This window comes from Canis lupus, chromosome 5 (assembly GCF_011100685.1).
Source record: "Canis lupus familiaris isolate Mischka breed German Shepherd chromosome 5, alternate assembly UU_Cfam_GSD_1.0, whole genome shotgun sequence".
Taxonomy (NCBI): Eukaryota; Metazoa; Chordata; class Mammalia; order Carnivora; family Canidae; genus Canis; species Canis lupus.
The window spans coordinates 44930875-44948102 of NC_049226.1; the positions used below are offsets into that span (position 1 = coordinate 44930875).

Sequence of the window (17228 nt, forward strand, 5' to 3'; positions counted from 1 at the left end):
ATTCCAAAATCACAACAGTGAGCAAACATACACACAGCTTGAGGATGCATGTGGCTAGCAGAAGGATGAAATGCATAGACTGTCTAACGAAACTAAATATATTAAAAAGATATTTACAATTTAGATGCAGTGTTTGTGGATGAAATGGTGAGAGGCACTTCAAAAACTCTGAAAAATAAAATAAAACAGTTATGAAATAGGAAAAAAATAAAAACATGCATAAAGAAATGTAATCCTAGTACGCCAAAGGATTCAGCTGTGAATGACAGTTACAGTCTCAGCAATTTGAAAATTAAATTGAGGAAGCAAAGTAGGTGAGTGTGTGTGTCCAAATCCATAGCAGGAAACAAATGCATAAAGAATAAAACTAAAACGCAAGAAATAGCAGAATAAGCATCTTGTTTGCACAAAATGGAGGGAAACATGAAGAAACAGTAGACTCTGAAAGTTAACTCCTCTGGAAAGTAGGAATCAGAGATGAGGAAAAATACAACAGAGAACTGCTGCACTTAGACGACATATCAAACTGTAAATTTGCAGTCAGATAAATTTGCAAACATTTATTGCTTTCTTGAGTGAACAAGAATATCAAACTTGTTCGCTTTTGGCTGAATTGTAACTTCTCGGAACGGTAACACTAGTTATCTCACATTTAGTTGGAAGCTCTAATTGGCTGCCTTATATGCTTCTGGTTATTTAAAAAGACATAATTATAGAAATAGTTTGGCGGACAAAAAACTTTCAAAATAAAGGAGTCAGAGGAAAGAAAATAAAAGTGGCTGTGAAACTACGACTTGGTTCAATCCCCTCATTTTCCAGATGAGGAAATTGCAAGCCTCCTGGGAACCTGCCACCTTCTTCAACAAAAGTAAACACCAAGCTTTTAAGATGTGCAGTGGAGGAAGAGTCTCCATTTTGAGAATGGCAGCTGGACCTCTAGCAGCGTTTGGCAGCCACAGCTCCTCAATCCCCACCATAATCTCTGTAATGTCTCTCGGGAATTTCCTACTCTCTAGTGGTGGCTCCTACTGCTACTAGCACACTGGTTTGGGCTAGAGGGAGGGAAGTCGTCCCCCTACAGCTCTTCCTGAAATTTGACCTTCCTCTCTGTTTCCAAAAGACAGATAAGACAATTAAACAAGACTTTCCAAAGACTTGAGGAGCGAGAGAGAGAAATATAGATAATCAGATCTACAAAGTATGACACACTGTCCTTAACTGCCCAATTTTGTTCCATAAAATTTTAGCTACTATCCCCTTAGCATCAACCACCAATGAGCTTATACCTAAGCATCATCTTCAACAAATTACCCATGAGAATAAGGCACAGAGAGAAGCAAAGTTTCCCACCTTGTGCTCACTTCCAGCTTTCATGTGCCAGTTTCATGGCTGAATACCCATCATGGTAAGACTGACTCAGAGAGGCAGTACTCTTCCCACAGAGATGTGACTTGACCCTATGACTTCAACTAGTCAACTTAATTAAGCACCTTAAGTCTTGAATGCACGAAGAGGAGAAAGAGATGGCTTCAGGGATGTTGCTTTGCACAAAGCAACTGAATAGCTTTCCCAGTTACCCAGATAAATTAGTGGCAAACCTGAGACGTGAACCTCGTCCCCTGGCTAAAAGTCAAAGGTTCTTATCACCATATAAGGTGATCCGCTTTTACCAGCATACAGAAAGCATGGCAGTGAAGTTAGAAATAAGAAATAGCTTCCTGTCCCAAATTATCTTTCATGGAATAAAAACCTGTGGCCAAGAACATAACAAAAACCTTTACCAAAGATATTACAAAAATCTTTTTTGAGGATTTTTATGAGTCGAGCAGAACCTCATTATTTTCAAGATAATAGCCATAAGAAGTTCAACTCTTAAGTTGGAATCAGAATTCACATTTTAATCAGAGCTTTCCCATTTCCCTAACCACTTAAGAGACCCAAAGGACTTTCTATATTTGCATAAAATCTAGTATTATATTGCATTACTCAATAAATCACCTCTCTTTGAAGCTCTTTCTATACATTCTCTTCCCCTCACATTGAAGTTTACCTTTAATATTTTGATTCAAGAACATAAGAATGTGTTGCTATATTGCTCTCCTTGGAAAAAACTGACATTGAGGATCATACTAAAAATGCCTAGTTATGATACTCACTTTTGGAAATGCTCACCCATCATCTTATTCACACATTAATGATACTATTTGTAGAATTTATATAACACCTTCTTTCAAAGCAAAAAAAAGTTGCACTTCACATCCATTATTTCATTTATCTTTGTGCTGTCCCTCTGAAGTGTGGTGAGAACAGTTGCCTCACCCTATTTTAATGGAAAAAATTTAACAAAAAAATCCATTATCCTTCTTGATGTGGATAAACAGCTTCTAAGTAGAGTGCCTACATCAATTGGAGAATAAACCTTCAATTATAGGATATTTCTGCCAATATCCTGAATGAGAACAGCTAAGCAGAAATGCTGGAATTCAGCCAATTTTATTCTTTTTAAAATAAATATCTGCTCTTGGGTATAATTCATATATGTCATTAAAATTTTTAGGACAAAAAATAGCCCAAAATATATAAATGCAAATTTAAACAAAAATTAAACCATAGTATTTCATGAATGACTGTACTAGGATGTAATATTGTCACTGTCTGATCTCTTAGAATTTCACAGTTATCTATGTCATTATTCATTATAGAAAAAAAATTATGACTTTTTGCCCACAGTTAGCTTAATACCAGTGACCATCAAGATATACTTTGAGTTGTATAGGTCAGTCAGCTATCTTGACACAAAGCAGCAACTGATACAAAATTTTAAATGACTAACTTATAGGTATTTAAGGCAATAATAACTAATAACTGTTTTTATACTGTTATAATTTAAGAAATCTCCAGGGTATGCATTTATGATATAACACTACAAAGAGAATTTTTAAAGCTGAGAAATATTCTTCATACAATGACAATGATAGTTGGCTACCCAGTATCCATTCTTCCCTTCTTCCTTATATAACAGAAACCTGACTTTGGGGAGGTACAAGTTTTCCCTTATTTTTTTTAACAGGATTGAATATACATTTATTCTCAACATATGGAACACATAAAGATTTTATACTGAATAAATGATTCCTTAAGCCAGAGGAAAAGGAGGAATTTATATCAAGTTTTTTTTTTCTAAAACTATATTATCTTGAAAAATATATGGATTTTCGACACTGAAAAATCTTTGAACTTGTGTTTCTTCTTTTTAGTTATATCTTTTTCCTTTTTGTCTGCACTGGTAACTATTTTCTAAATCAATCCGTATACAACCATTTCCCCACCCTGATTCATGAAACAAGTTGTAATCTCCTAATATAGAGCATGACTGTATACAGACAGAAATGTGTACATCATCCCCTTTTTTGGTTTGTTTGGTTTTTTTATTTTTATTTTTTGTATTTTTTCTGTTTCTATGAAAAAAAAAAAAAAACTTCTATTTCTTAGATTTCCCCATTGTCTGGAAGACCACGGACATAATTCTGGTTAGTAAGATATTAGCTAAAGTCACCAGAGTCATCTTCCTGGGAGCTCTCACTTTAAAAAAGGACTGATGGCTGGTATGGGCCTTGCCTTTTGTCTGGCCCCTTCTTCCTGCCTGTGGTCCAGATGCCATTCCCATATGTTCACTAACTGTCTTTCCACCAAGAAAATGAAACCCATACAATAATGACAGTAGAGCCAAAAGCAAGAAGAAGCCTAAATCTTTGACAACCCTGTTGTGCAGCTGCCCCAGCCTTAGACAGTCTTCTTCCAGATGTCTTATTGCATGTAAAACAAACAAACAAACAAACAAACAAAAAGAAACTCCTTACTTGTAGTATTGCATGCCAAATTTTCAGTGACTCTCAAATGAATGCAATTCTAATTGAGAAAAAATGTAAAAAACACACATATATCCTGATTGAATTCTTTTTCTCTCATTATTTGGCTTATATGCAAAAATTAATTCCCTGCACTTAAACCAAATAGAGGGGGTGCAAATGCTATGTCACACACAAAAAAAAACCTCTCCCATCTTCTATATCCACATACTGCAAATGGTCATCCTTCTTTCAATCTTTCAAGTCCTTCTTTTTAAGTCTTTTTCAGTCATCCAAAAGTGTGAGGTCAGAAGGAATATGCTGGAAACAAACTTAGACTAAACAGTAAAGCAGGCAACCCACTCAACTATACATTTTTGACTATAAATTAAATGAGGAAAACATTTTTTCAAGGTTCATTGGCATTCTTCGGCTATATCCCCATCTTACCAAAGATTACAGCAAAGTGGGAGTTGTGACTCACAGAAATAGTTTTCCTCATATAAATTTCACCCATTGAATAAAATTTGAAATATTCTCTAAGGAATAGAAAACAGTCTTATGCTATTCTTCATGCTATGAAGAATAAAATAAAAATTTTACAAATTATCCAAAATTTTCACACCCAAGCTTCCTCACAATGAAGATATTTGTACAAACTAGTCCAAATTTTGCAGCCCAACATTAGTAATTACAAAGATCTATAAACACTAATTTTATCCTTCAAAAATGCAAAGTCATAATAGTTACTTTACATATTCAGTTGGGAATGTGTTTGGCTCGGAGTAACAGAAAACCTAATAAATACTGGAAGAAACAGAAGTTTAATTTTTTCTCATGGAATAATAAGACTGGAGGTAGGCAGTGCAGAGCTGATAGATCTACTCTAACATATTATCAAGGATCCGGGCTACATCTGTTTTTCTGCTTCATCATCCTGATCATCTGATTTTATTCCTCATGCTTGCAAGATGATGCTCACCTCAAAGCAGGGCGTCCAGGCTCTACTGAGAAAGAAGGAATAAGGGTCAAGGGCAAGAACCTTCTCCTTAAGAAGCTTTCCCTTTTGCTAAAGAAGGAAAGCATTCTCCAGAAATCTCCATCTAATATTTGTAATATGGGCCATTCTTAGCTTCAAAGGAGGCTGAAAAGTTGAATGATTGGCCTTCCAATTCGAATAGCACAGGAGGATAAAGAGAAAAGACGTAAATGATGCTGAATGAGCAACCTACAGTATCATGCACCTCCAGACCAATGAAATCCAGTGCCGTCCACATTGGCATCATCACTACTGCCACTGTCACAACAGCATTAAGATGCTTATTCTCCAAATTGTGCTGTATTGTACCTGTATACTTAGGTAGTCCTAACCCAACCATGACCTCTCTGACTAATGCAAATTTCTGACCCATCAAGGTATTATAATAATTTCAAATTTAAAAATTAGTTCCCTGGAGAGCTTTCTTATGACTAATACTTAATTACACAGGCATATCAAAAACTCCTAATGTGTCAAATAACAACTGCTAAAATTTCACTAAGTCATAATGCTGAAAAGACTCTTGGAGATTACCATAATTCAACATCTTCATTTATACCTTAAGGCTTACACAGGGGTTGTCACTTACCCACTTAGTGGCACAACAGAAATGGCACTTAGGATTTGTGATTCTCAGCCCTCAATTATACAATTACTAAAGAGTAACCCTGAAAACAAAATTCTTTTCAATATTTTATTTTTTTTGTTTTTTTTTATTTTTTTCAATATTTTAAAATATATAAAAGCACTAAGAAATAAAAATAGTCATTGTATTATTTATTTTTATACTACCTCTCTTTTTCTGCATTGAAGTTTTTCACTCTAGTATACAGCATGGCACATCAAATCATTTCAGAGTCTTATTTCTCATCCAGGACACTGTACTAGTCACCAAGAAAATATAGGAGCTTCCTTTAAGTATATACATAAACAGATTCCTTAAAAGTAATTTAAGCTTAACAATTTAACAAATGCTGGCCTCACTCACTGAACGCAGAAACATTTATTATCCTATGCTCTTAAATTATTTTGACCCATTCTGTAAGAAAAATATGGACATGGTTTTCTTCTCCTCCTTGAAAAGTACACAGTAAATACATCAAATGACACTAAACAGTTTGTTCTTTCAACCCCTAACATTTGATGTGGGTGAAATTTGGTTTAAATGACTACCAGAACAGCCTTACTAGAGCAAAGAGAATTGTCTCCAAAGGGCAATGTTTCTCCATACAGTAAGAGGGTGACAGCAGATGGGAGCAGAAGAAGGATCTTTCTAAGGAATCTTGAGGTGTGTGTGTATGTGTGTGTAGGAGGAGAAAGCAAGTATTATGGGCTGAGTTGCCTGTTTGTATTTCCCACAGTCTGTTTTAACACCTGCTGGTCCCATTATATTCTTCTCACCTACTGGCTCTCTAGAACCTGCAGGAAAACAAATTCCTCAGTACGCCAATGCATTGTGCCCAGGACAACTGCCAGGATCCACAAGCTCTGAAGGGTGAGTCTGAATATAAAATGAGGAATTATCCCTATGTCATTTTCCCCAGCAAAGACCATCCATAGATATCACATGGTACAAACAAGACAAGAAGCATAGTGGTCTTCCCTAGGAGCGGTCTTCCCTCAGAGTTCACAAACCCTTAATACTGCATGCAAATTATTGAGTTTGTGTTCATTTTTCTGGATAGTGGGTCCATAAGTTCATCATATTTTCAAATATGCCTATTTTTTTAAAAAGTACCATCATGCCATCCCAACTTATTTAGTGTTTCTTCTCCTTAGAAAAGGGAATGGGAATCATGCTACAATATATAATTTTAATTTTCTTCTAAAGTCTTCTAAAAAGAAAGTGATTGTGATTTCTTAAAGAAAACAAAATTAGGAAATACTATGAATTCAGAATAAATAAGCCCTGCCATTATGGAACTAAAGGAACTTAGGTTCCCTTATTTTCAAGGTATCAGTTTCCTTAAATATAAAACAATAAGGTTGAAATAGGCTAACTCTAAGTTCATTTTCAGTTCTGAAAATGCCAGTATTCCATGAGTCAGCACTATGTTATAAACCAGGACAGCCAAAGACAGAATTCTGGTATCTTTTCCTCAATCCACTCTAAATATCACCAAGTTGCTTATGCAAATAATGTCATTTATTTTCTCTATGGTTCAAAGTATCCATCTGGTAAAGGTTTTTTTTTTAGTATTTTCCAGTGATGGGAAAAGAAAAAAAGGTACTAGTATTTTTCAAATGCAATAGAACAACTTGGAGAAAAATGTTTGATAGAGAAAACATCACATACGTAGATCTTTGTCTTATATCCCACTGACAGCATTGACTTAACATTTAATTATCCAATTACAGTAATATTAATTAACCTAATTTTAATTTAAATTAATTTAAGTAAATTTAAGAGGCTTAGTCTATGTCTCTCTCACAAACACATATTACAGAAAAACACAGTCAAATGAGTATCTTTAACTATGTTAATGGATAATGTGGCTAATTAGTCAACCTGGTTTTTTTTTTTTCAAACTGGTATTTTTAAAAGACATATACTTCTGGTCCACACAGATGGCAGCTACTTACCTCTCCCAGCCTCTTCCCACTTAGCACAATTCTAAACACTAGAAATAACATAAGAGGACTCCAAACACTGAAAAGAGGAGGTGGGCTGATTAATCAGGCCAGACGAGAGGAAAAACAGGGTAGTAGGATGCCTAAGTACTCCTGATCCCACTGCAGGTTACCTGGGTCTAGAGTCTTCCAACCCCAACTTGGCAGTGGATGATATAGGTGGGCTCATTCTTCCCCTGCATCTAACTGGGGTCCAGCCAACAACACCAGATGGCCTCACAGCACTGGCAGGGGGAATCCCGCCACAACAAGCTCTGGGCTGGGGAGTCCTTTTTATCCCTACAGGCCAAAAAATCCCTTCCCTCATCTAGAGGTACAGCAGGCCTGCCCTGGGGAGGCTTCTTCCACCACCCTCCAGTAGTATCAACAGGGTTCAATGAGAGCCCAGAAGCACCTAACAAAATAAACAGATTAAAACAGCTAGCAAAGCCCCTGGAAATCATATTGTCATTGAAACCACAACCCAGAAAAGTAATCCAGGACCTGTGTGCTAACCGAAACAGAGTGGCTGCTAAACTCATAAGATGTAAACAAGACCTGAGCCTCCCAACTTGGTAGCCAACATGTCCAGGATATAATCACAACTTGAATGAGAAAAGTCAATCAACTGATACGAACACTAAAGTGAATCAGTTACCATAGGTATCTGATAAGAATTTTAAAGCATTCCTTTAAAGCATTTTAAAGAATACCTCAGCAAGCAAATTCAGATTCTCTGGAAATAAGTGAAAAAGTATGGAAAATCTGAACAAAAATGTGTAAGTTTTGGTTTTTATTGTATAAGTTTTTTAAAAAACAAAATGGCAATGGCAATTATAGAACAAAAAAATAAAACAACAAAAATAAAATACTCAGTGGTTCTACAGTAGAGGTGATAGAGGATAGAATCAGTGAACTTGAGAATAGCTCCACAGAATTTAGCAAATCTGAAAAACAGAGAGAAAGTAAACAAAACAAAACAAAAAGATAAACAGAACCTCAGAGTCCTCTGGGACAATAAAAAATGATCCAACATTTCTATCATTAGAGGACCAGAAGGAAATGAGAAAGACAGTAGAGCTGAAAGAGTATTTGGGGGGGGGGGCGGGGGGGGAACTTCCAGAAAACTTCCCAAATTTGGTGAAAGACAAAAGCACATCAATTTAAGAAGCTAACCAAAACTCAAAGAGAATAAACCCAAAGAAATCTATGCCAAGACACATCATAACCAAGCTTTTTTTAAAAGATTTTTTTAATATTTTATTTATTTATTCATGAGACACACACACACAGAGAGAGAGAGAGAGAGAGAGAGAGAGAGAAAGGCAGAGGGAGAAGCAGGCTCCATGCAGGGAGCCTGACGTGGGACTCAATCCCGAGTCTCCAGGATCAGGCCCTGGGCTGAAGGCAGAGCTAAACCACTGAGCCACCCGGGCTGCCCATAACCAAGCTTTTAAAAACTAATGATAAAGAAAATATCATAAAACCAACTAGAGAGAAAGAGCTCATTGCCTTTAGTGGGGCATCAACTCAAATAACAATGATTTTCTCATCAGGAACCGTAGAGACCTGAAGGAGCAGCACATTTTTTAAGTGCTGAAAGAAAAGAACTGTCAACCACAAATTCTTTCCCAGTATGAGTTGTCTACATCATTTCCTATTCAGTGATTGAAACAAACAAACAAAATGACAGTCTTATATTCAAGACAACAGCATTTAAAATGAAGCAAGTGTAAAGAAACATAAATGCATATAGTAAGAGCCAACAGGATGACTGAGAAAACTATACAAATATGCTTGAAAAAACTATAAATAAATCAAAACAGAATCCTATAAAACATTTCAACTAACTCACAGGAAGGCAAGTAAAGAGAAATAAAGGAAGAAGAAACAAACAGAAAACAAAGTAAAATGGAGACAAATTCTAACAATGCAGAAAACAGGATCATCAGACATTGCTGGTAGGAATGTAAAATGGTACACCCATTCTGGAAAATGATTTGGCAATTTCTTTTTTTTTAATATTTTACTTATTTAGTCATGAGAGACACAGAGAGAGAGAGAGGCAGAGACACAGGCAGAGAGAGAAGCAGACTCCATGCAGGGAGCCCGATGCAGGACTTGATCCTGAGTCTCCAAGATCATGCCCTGAGCCGAAGGCAGATGCTCAACCGCTGAGCCACCAAGGGATCCCCCAATTTGGCAATTTCTTATCCAATTAAACATGCAATTATCATAGGACTCAACCATCACACCCTTGGGCATTTATCCCAGAGAAATGAAAACTTACATTCACACAAAACCCATACACAAATGTGCATAGGAAACTTAGTCATAATAGCCCCAAACTAGAAACAGTGCAAATGTCCTTCCATGGATGAATGGAATATGGCTCAGCAATAAAAAGAAACAATGATTGATAACACAACAACTTGGATGAATCTCTAGGGAATTACAGTGAGAAAAGAAGCAATCTTTAAGATCATATTATCTATGATTCCATATATGTACCATTTTTGAAATGACAAAATGAGATGGAGAACAGATTAGTGGTTGTTAGGGGTTAGAAATGGTGCCAGGAAGTGAGAGGGAGGCAGGGGTAGTTAATTCTAAAAGGGAGCAGCATAAAGGATCCTTGCGGTAATCGAAAAGTTCTATATCTTGACTGTGGTGGTGGATACATAAACCTATACATGTGATAAAACTGCATAGACTTAAACATACACACTCAAATGAGTGTAAAACTGGTGAAATCTGAGTAAGATTTGTAGATTCAATTAATGTCAATTTCCTGATTGTATTACTGTATCATGTTTTTTCAAAATGTTACTGTTCAAAAGAAAGTGAAGAGTATACAGGATCTCTGTATATGTCCTTTAACTGCATGTCCATCTATAACTATCTCAAAATTTTAAAATTAATTTTCAAAAATGGGGTAAAAGTTGTGGGGAAGCAGGTTTTTCACGTAGTCTGAAGGTAAGAGAAACAAAACGGGAGAAATTTGGCAGGTATCACCTTTCAAGTGGTCTAACCAGTAATGGGATAAACAGACATTTCTGCTGTGATGTAACAGGAAGTCCACATCACCCACATAGGAATGTTCTTGCCCAAAATGGTTAACCTGAATCTAATCAAGTGAATAAATCACTAGAGAAATCCAAACTTTGAGACACTCTGTAAGACATCTTTCTTGGAAGAAAAGAAAAGAAAAGAAAAGAAAAGAAAAGAAAAGAAAAGAAAAGAAAAGAAAAGAAAAGAAAAGAAAAGAAAAGAAAAGAAAAGAAAAGAAAAGAAAAGAAAAGAAAAGAAAAGAAAAGAAAAGAAAAAAGAAAAGAAAAGAAAAGAAAGAGAGAAAAAGAGGAAAAAAGAAAGAAGGAAAGAAGGAAGGAGGGAGGAAGGGAGGGAGATAGAGAACGAAAGGCTAGTATAATTAAGTTTTTAAAAATAATGTGAAAAAATGAATATAAAATAAAAATAGTGTAACTAAAAGAAAAAGAGAAAGTGATTGAAAAGAGTCAATTCTCAAAGTGGATCCAGTCACTGATGGCTGTCTTATTCCACTAGCATGGCCGACTGAATGAATGAGGACCAAACTCCCTTCTGCTACAAACACATAGATAATAAGTCTTTTAAAAGACCAGGATAATTGAATAGGTTAAATAAACTTGAAGAGGAAAAAAAAAAAGGTCATCTGCAGATATTAAAACAGAAAGGAAACAAATATCAGAATAGCAAGCATGTACACTGGCCCTACAGCAACCCTGCCAAGAGGCTGGAGATTTCATATGTGTGTAGGGACAAGCAACTTGGTTTGGGACCCATAAAAGGAAGGTAACTGGAGCCAAAACCTTTGTATAAAGGAAAACTCTCAAGAAGTTGACTTTATAGTTTAAGGACTAGAAGCCCAGCCTCGGAAGTAGCAAGAAAACCTGTCTCTTTCTGGGGCTCCAGATAAAAGGAAAAAAGTATTCTTTGGATTAAATTCCTAAGCACTCCCCCCCCCCCCCACACACACACACACATATCACCTGCATGGTTCAAGAATCTCAAGCCAGGAAATTAATGTAAAAGTTGATCCTTAGGATGTTAACTAGACTTAATGTGGTGATCATTTTGCAAAATATATGAGCATTGAATCATGTTGTACACCTGAAAATATAATGTAATATGTCAATTATACTTCAATAGTTTTTGTTTTCAAGCTGATCCCAGACCAGCAAAACTCCTGAGGTATTCTATGAAGACAAGCACAATAACACTCTACAGGGAAACTTTCAAAAACTGGGAAAAACAAAACTACTATGAAAAAAACAAAAGTAAAAACCTGGCTGAAGATGAGTCATAATCCCAGTCACAAACCACATGAGGAAAAGATCTGTTTATAGTGGATGGGTAGTTTTGGAATAACCAGCAGAATTTCAAGTAAGAGAATAATCTGAAACTATAAAATAGGACGAGTGTGACTATTAAAGAGATAAAATAAGGACAAAATTCATAATAAAATGATAGAAAACCTAGAGGGAAAGACAGGTAGATATGAAAACGTATCAATTAGCACTTCTAGAAAATAAACACTAATTAATAGCTCAATAATAGCTATTGAATATATTATATATATATTGAGCTATATAGCTCAACCTTTTTTAAGCTACAACTTAAAAGATAGGCATAAATAAAGAAGAATTGATTAGCTGGAATAAGTCCTGAAGAATTACACCAATGCCTCTTAAAAATATTTCTAACAGAAAAAAATATATATATACAGAGGTAATAGACATGAGGAATAAAACAAGAAGGTCAAACATATACCTACTAAGAATTACAGAGGAAAGTTTAGAGAGAATAGAGGCAAGATAATATATGATGAGACATGCCACAAATTTGTAATAATTCAAGAAATATAAGAATCACCTGATTAGATCATAAGAAAACTCAAGGAGAAAAAGTAAAAACAAATCCACATCCGGGCATACCATAATAAAACTGCAGAACACCAAAGACAAAGAGGAATCCTAAAAGCAACCAAGAAACAATCTCTGATTTTTAACAACAGAGGCTAGAAGACAGTATCTTCAGAGTGGTAAGAAAAATAAATGTCAACTTAGAATTTTGCTCCCAGGTAATCTATTATTCAAGTGTTTGGATAAAATATAGTTCCAAACAAACAAACAAACAAAATAGATGAAGAGATATTTATCATGTGCATATGCTTATCAAAGAATTACTTCCATCCGAAGGAATTTGAATCCAGAAGGAAGGAAAAGGATGCAAGAAACTACAATGAGGACAGAAAATGTGGATAAGCCTAAATAAACATTGACTATGAAAAAAAACCACCAACAACAAAAAACTAATTATATAAAATGCCACAATCCATGTGAAAAATGTAGCGGAACTATTATGCCACAAAATATTATGAAATACAGAGTATGATCAGAATTATAACTTAATAAGGCCCTTATATTATTCAAGAAGAGAGTAGATATTTTTATTCATCTGTTAAGACAAAATCTGAATATTAAAAACAAACATACCTACTAAAGGAATAGAAATGAGAGATATAGCATTGATATCATTAGATGGAAAAGAGATTAAAGACACCGCAAATCCAACAAAAGGAAAGAATGAGAAAACGCGGAGGAACAAACAGAAGGGCAGCAGAGATACAGAAATGTCTTCCAATGAGAAATGGCACTACATTTTAAAAGACAAAAGATCAAAACTGGCAAAATGAATGTGCATGGAGGAGACGTTGTCATAGGCTGGCTTCCCCAAGGAAGCCACCTCGGAGATGAAGCTGAGCATGCAATTTTATTAAGGACCACCTTGCTATCAACATCTGAGAATGGGGAAGGAGGCAGAAATGGGAAATGTCAAGCTGCAATGCAAGTCCTGTAGGGAGTTTCAGAGCTAGAATGGTCCTTCAGAGTTGTGTGGAGATGACCAGCCCTTCATACCCCGCACATGGATCAGCCACTGGGTGTGAGCTACCCTGGAAAGAGACATGGCCTTGGACAAAGATGCTTCCTACAACTCAGGCAATCCCCTTCAAGGACCCTTGAAGGCTATGTGTTAACAGCACTCTCAGAAGCTGGGGCAAAAAGCTCTTCTTGAAGGGGGATTTGGCACCTCAGTGTCTGCCATATTACCATAAGGTGACTCCAACAACCAGTGCTCAAAGAAACCCCATTTGTCATATAATCAACAACAACCTCACATCTTCTACAAACTCCGCTCCTCAGATTTTTTTGGAAAGAGTAATGAATTTTTATGCCATAATAACGAAAGATAAATCCAAATCACTAACCCCTAAATCTTTCTAAGACCACATCATGTACCTCTGGCTCCCTAACGAAAGTCAGCCAGATAAGATACTAAAAGCAACATGGGACTCTTTATTCCTTAATAATTTTAAATCTTCAGTTTACAACCATTTACAAACCAAAATGAAAATGTCATTTCCGTGTCTAATATATATTTCTATGAAACATGAATCCCTACTTGTGCATACACATTATTATTAAATACCTACCTCCAGATAGGTGAAGGACACCAAGATCAGAAAACCATATATGATTGATTTCTTATTCCTCAAACCATAATCAATTCTATTCAAAAGAAATTAGTAGGCCCAACTAGATAACCTCTAGAGAAATTTAAGATAATTCATCTTTGCAAAAATATGTCAAATCAGAAATTAAAGCAGACTGGCTGAGAAAAAATACTGTGAGTAGACACAATGCAAAATTGTTCAGCTCACAAGCATCATAAGAAATACAGAGAGATGATACACATATAGTTAGCCTCAAGGTGTCAATGTGTCAATCATACCATCTCAACAATTTCAATCTATTTACTTATTCACTTATTTTTTATGGAAGTAATATTCTGTTGTTTAAAAAGAAAAAGAACAGAAACAGCCAGCAAATATGTTACTAGCCAAGTTCTGCAAGTATTGATTTGAAGAGTTGATCAAACCACAGTGATGCCAAAGACACAAAGACACAGGTTGACAGCAAGGGGGTTCCTCTGTGGGAATATCAGAAGTTAAATGAGGTGCCCTCAGAAGGAAGTGCAGCTGAATTTTTTTACCTGAAGTGAAATCATTTGCCTTATCTACCTTCTTGTCAATTCATGTACAGATATATGCCAGACGTCTGCCTACACCTCAGGCCTAGGTAAAAACACTTTGAAGTCCTCAAATTGTTTTTCTTTTTATGAAAATTACTGGCATAACAACCAGCTTTTAGTAAAAGGAAAGAGAGGTATGTGGCTGATCCACTAAAAAAATCCAGCATCCATACTTTTTCTCTTAATTTCTTAGCCTTTTATTCTTACAGCCTTATTCTAAGGCTTTCAATTAACTGGAAATCTCTGAATTTAAAAGATGGATGTGATTCAAAGAGCAGTATAGATCTGTATAGCCCGTACAGATCTAAGACACAGGATGCATAGATTTACCATTGCTGTTTAATAGCACCATATACACATGATGTAAACATAATGCAAATGTAATATAACTTTAGGTGACAGTCTCAAAATGTTTCTTAAAAATTACCCTAGGCCTGTGCGTATATTATATTATATATGTATATCACACCATATATAATACATTATATGTTATTTATATACAGTATTTTCATCTTTAAAATGAACCACGATGCAATTAAGAACTATTCCTCTGTGCTCTCTCTCTTCTTTATACTTGTTTTATATATTTTTTTAAGATTTTATTGATTTATTCATGAGAGACACACACAGAGAGGCAGAGACACAGGCAGAGGGAGAAGCAGCTTCCATGCAGGGAGCCCCATGTGGGACTCGATCCTGGGACTCCAGGATCAGGCCCTGAGCCCAAAGCAGAGCTTAACCGCGGAGCCATCCTGGCGTCCCTCTACTTGCTTTAAAGCTATTGACTACGGTAGGTTTGTATTTTGCTTGAAGTTCCGGCATATGGGAGGGGGTGGTCTGTGAAAGGGGGCAGGAAGAGATTGATGGAAGAGGAGGGCTAGCAGGGAGGAAAGGGAGAAGAACCCTACACACACACACACACACACACACACACACACACACACACACTTGTAGCTCAGGAAGGGCCAGGCCCTGAACACATCCCAGCACCCCTCCCCACACCTGAGACAGGGCTTCCCAAAAGTTGCCGGCAGAGCCCCCCTTCTGCCGCGGCCCCGCGGCGCCGCACTGGGTGACCCGCCACCCGGGTGCCCGGGACCGTCCTGGGGCCGCAGCCGCGCCAAACTCCCGGGACTTGGGCTCCCTCCCTCGCGCGCCGCCCGCGGTCAATCCCGGGCTCTGCGCGCCGGGCAGCCCAGCCCCGCGAGCGCCTCGGCCTCCGGCAGCCTCCCGAGCTCTCCCGCGCCCAGGGGTTCGCCCCGAGGCTCACGGGCGGAGGCAGGAGCCGGCAAGGAGGGAGCGGGGCGCGAAGGCCGGTTGGCGGGTTTCCTACGAGGGGTCCCCACGACCGCCCTGGCGCGGCCCCCCGCGCCCCCGCCCCCCGCCGGCCCACAGCGCCCCACACTCTCCATTCCGGCCTCGCTGTTTGATGAAGTAAGAGAAGGAGGAAAATGAAGCCGCAGCCTCCTGGGCAGCCCTTACCGCGGAAGCCGCCCTCCTCCTGCCCGAGGCGCCGCTGGTGCAGCGCGGCGGCTCCGCCCGGCTCGGCTCGTCGGTGCAGCGCTCCGCGGGCGCGGGAGCCGGCGGGAGACGCTCGCGTGCAGCCGGGCGGGCGACGAGGAGCCCGCAGCCGCCGAGGCGGGGCCGGGAGCCCCGGAAAGGGGCGCACGAGCCGGGGGCGGCTGCGGGGCGCGCGCGCGGACCGGCGGGCAGCCCCGCGGTGCAGACGGCCGCCAAGCGCCCAAGCTCCGGTGTCCTCCGCTGCCCCCCTCCAACCCCCCCTTCTCTGTACCCCCACTACCCCCTCCCCGGGAGGCAGCTCGCCCGTGGCACTTGCTCTGCCGCGCTGCGCTCTTCCGCGCGGTGCGGGGAATTAACAACGTGATCGTTTTTGCACGGACGAGATGCTAGGTAGTAGGTTGTAACTGCTGAGGCCACCACCTGTCAATTCGGGGAGCGAGGCACAGCGTCCCCGGGGGCTGGCCTCTCCCCGATTCCCTTCCCGTGTCTTTCCCTCCTCCACCTACCTCGCCGACCGCCCGCAGTACTCTGCTGCACGACACTAAGGGAGTTTTGCAAAATAACCCTCGCCTCCCCCAGGAGCTCACGGCATCTCCCTTCCCACCAGAGCTGAAGGATTACGCACAACCCTGCGTGCCTATCCAAAGCCCGCTGCCGAAGATCCCGGTTTGAACCCCACACTCGCCGCCCCCCCGCCCCCATTCATAATCCCAGCGGCCGTCTGCCACTACACACCCTCCCCCTGCCACCCGCGCTCGCTGCGATTCGCCGTCCCTGGAACGTGTCAGTCACTCTCTCTTCATCTGCCATGAATACAGTACTAGAAGCTCCGCAGCCACGGGTTGCACAAAAGGGGATGGGGAGGGGAGCACTCAGCGCTAGTGGCGGGGGGGGGGGGGGGGGGGGGGGATGGGGAGAGCGGTAGGAAAGGGAGCGAGCGGAGCAAATTACGCTGAAGGAGCCGGTACGAGGGTGAGACCCCGCTGCTCCCTGTCGCACGAAGATGCTCCAGAGTGGCTAAGCACGGTGCCACTTGAACCGCTGGGTCCGCTCACCTCCAAGGAGGCGCTCCGCCAAGA

The 17228-nt window shown here is 39.2% G+C and overlaps 1 protein-coding gene across 2 annotated transcripts in view; it reads right to left on the minus strand.

Annotated features, from left to right (window-relative positions):
• The window catches only part of PDE4B (phosphodiesterase 4B), a 542476-nt gene extending 525722 nt beyond the window's left edge, over positions 1-16754 (minus strand). The window contains exon 1 of one of the 2 annotated variants that reach the window (XM_038537222.1): positions 16656-16754. The gene's annotated coding sequence lies outside the window, so the exon portion shown is untranslated. Of the gene's footprint in view, positions 1-16110; positions 16129-16655 lie in introns of those variants that run through there. The other variant, XM_038537223.1, reaches the window with a different exon arrangement.
• Positions 16755-17228: the final 474 nt, after the last annotated feature.